The sequence below is a fragment of the Limulus polyphemus genome, unplaced genomic scaffold, assembly GCF_000517525.1.
Source record: "Limulus polyphemus unplaced genomic scaffold, Limulus_polyphemus-2.1.2 Scaffold1497, whole genome shotgun sequence".
In the NCBI taxonomy this organism is placed as follows: domain Eukaryota; kingdom Metazoa; phylum Arthropoda; class Merostomata; order Xiphosura; family Limulidae; genus Limulus; species Limulus polyphemus.
In genome coordinates, this window is record NW_013667107.1 from 144,715 (window position 1) to 147,992 (window position 3,278).

The following is a 3,278-nucleotide window of genomic DNA, read 5'->3' on the forward strand; positions in this document are numbered from 1 at the left end:
TTTCACACCAAGACACTAACAATCGAAAAGACTGACAAGCTGTAGGAAGAGGCAATGACTAGCGATTTATTAATCAGGGCATAGAAGAGGTAAGTTTTTCATATCGTGATTTTTGTTCACATTTTTGTACTTTTTGTCTATGATTAACATAAACACTAAGCAGTCCTATGTAGATTGTGAGTTAAACTAATATATGCATATATATCTAATCACACGAGTAAATCACGAAGTACGCTGTACAGTGAGCCTAACTGTACTACATAAAATAATACCTTTAAGTACTCAAACGCTTTCTAAATTAACCGTAACGACAGTGCAGTGTTAAGAACTATAGAGAATGAAATAGTTATTTTCTTCGTGATGTGATGTATTACCAGAGTTTGAGAGTTTACTGGAAAACAGGCCTCTATACAGATTGTATTATATGAATATTCACGAAGTGCAATATACAGATAATAAATGTGTAAAACTTAAAATTATTCAATGTGACGTATTTTCATGTTGAAATCTGTTGAACATGTTAATCAACAACACCATCTCGCCAGAGAATCATCTGCCCACACAAAGTAGATGGCCTCATCGTCCTACTCTTTGGAACTATCCGCCCTCTGGTGTCAATCTGTGGAACTATGTGTCATGTTTTCTCCAGCTCTCAAAGGATACTCTCCCCGCTAGGTGGCTCTCTTTGATCTTCTCTCTCTGAGGCAGCTTCTTTGGGCACAGAACAGGCAGATTAACTACTCGTGTCTCACTATCCAACTTCACACGTTTACAATCATTCAATATCTACGGTCGCCCCCCCCCCCCTGTGGGACAGAGGTAAGTCGTTGGATTTACAACGCAAAAATCAGGGGTTCGATTCCCCTCGGTGGACACAGCAGATATCCCGATGTGGCTTTGCTATAAGAAAAAACACAGTATCTACAGCCATGATCTAATCATTACTGAACGTGTGCTTTCGTTTTCACATTTGAGATAAATAGTTTTTGGAATGTATGCGACTCTTGTATACAATTTTTGTAATATCCTTCGCAAGCGGTGCAATTAGAAAGTGAAATCAGACCATTTTTCAAGAAATCGGTTAATGGGACCCGGTCAAATATATGTTGTACTTTACAAGTCTGTTTAATCATCTCTTCCCTCATTCAGTCACCAATAGTTGACGGCCTTTTATTTTGTTTCAGAAGAGTTATTTCATTTCAGTTGCCACTACTAATAAGCTAATGACAGGTGTCTTTGAACAGTCTGTCAAATGATTGATGGCTTGTCAACGACGCTCTTGATAGACAAGCATTTACTATAACTCCCATTTGAAAGTCGGAGAGATCTTTACTCTTATTAATTGTTTTTAAGACTAACAATGATATAACATATACTTGCGTTTACACGGCTCATAAAATCATCTTACACGGTACATGATCAGTTTATTTTGCATATTTGCAGGTAAATGGAGAGCCTTACCAATGTTTGTAGGGAAGGGGTCCTAATACAGTGGCCGATCAATATTTTGGTAAATTATATATTATATCATGTCTTATTTAGGACACTAATACCACGAAGCACTAGTATTATACTTACAGCACTAACTGGTAATACGACAAAATAATATTGTGCCATAATTATAACACTAATTCCACCAAATAATGCTACCATTTGCAAAACACAAATACTGCAAAATATTTGTATAATACTTACAACTCTTTTGCCACAACGCATATGTGTTACAGTACTTTTACAATAAAAAGTAATACTGTTATACTCGTAAGTTTGGCCTGGCATGGCCAGGTGGTTAGGGCGCTCGACTCGCAATCTGTGGGTCGCGGGTTCGAATCCCCGGCACAACAGACATGCTCGCCCTTTTAGCCGTGGGGACATTATAATGTGGCGGTCAATCCCACTATTCGTTGGTAAAGAGTAGCCCAAGAGTTGGCGGTGGGTGGTGATGACTAGCTGCCTTTCCTCTAGTCTTACACTGCTAAATTAGGGACGGCTAGCGCAGATAGCCCTCGTGAAGCTTTGCGTGAAAACAAACAAACTCATAAGTTTAGTACCATAATGTGTTAGCATTTGACAATATTAGTATTACAAAATAATAATATACGTAACGGTATATTGACATAAAAGGATCGTGCCTTATTTACGTAACAGCTGTGCTACGTCAGTAAAATATGCTATGTTTCTGTATCTCTCTATTGTAGTGGATAAAATAAAGTTATTAAAAGACTCCGGGAGAACTCCTTTCGTAAAACGAAAAGTTACAATTTAATCATTCAAACGCTACAACAGATTGTGCGAATACATCATAATCTGTTAAACCACCGAAATGAAATTAGGCATAATATAGTTATAGAACAGACTTTGTAAACAGACAAGACTATTAGCGAAATTTCGCTATTCAATAAAGCCTCATTAATTTCAAGAATAAATAAATAAATAAAGTATGATTTGTAACTTAATGTTTAGTATGAAATAATATTAACTGTGAACTAGCTATTGTATTCTACGTAACAACAGTTTCAATAATTATGCTTTTAAATATGTAATTATAACTGAGCTTGGCGACAGACTCGTTAATCGATTAGTACACAACTACCCCTACAACTCGTACAAACAAACAAAAATAAAAACCGGATATGTGCTATCGTCTTAACTTTTTCAACCACTACATTATTCTAACACGGTATTAATTTTCCTATTTTATTTTACATTGATTTGTTATTGTTTGTTTTGAGTAAATGTCGAATTACCTTTGATTTCGCCCCCCCCCCAGTGGCACAGCGGTATGTCTGCGGACTTACAACGCTAGAATCCGGGTTTGGATACCCGTGGTGGGCAGAGCACAGATAGCCCATTGTGTAGCTTTGTGCTTAATTACAAACAAACCTTTGATTTCATATGATATACCTCTTCTAAAGGTCGCCATTTACGAAAAACATTTTTTTTTTCAAAAAAAATTTCTCGCAAGTTCTATGTACATTTCCAGCTTGGCGGATAAATCGCTAACATAGAATTAATACCACCGTGCAATCGCCATTGTTTATTTTTCAAATACGAAGTAATCCCGAACTGATCTTCCGTAAATTTGTTTGTTTGTTTTAGAGCAAAGCCACACTGGGCTCTCCGCTCTTCCACCACGGGGAACAGAACCTCGGACTTTTTAGCGTTGTAAGTTCGTAAAGTTACCACTGTCCCACCGGGGGACTATTCTGTAAATGAATTATATATAACTAAACGTCAATATGTGAATGTATCTGTTCCTTATACGTTTCCACATTTCT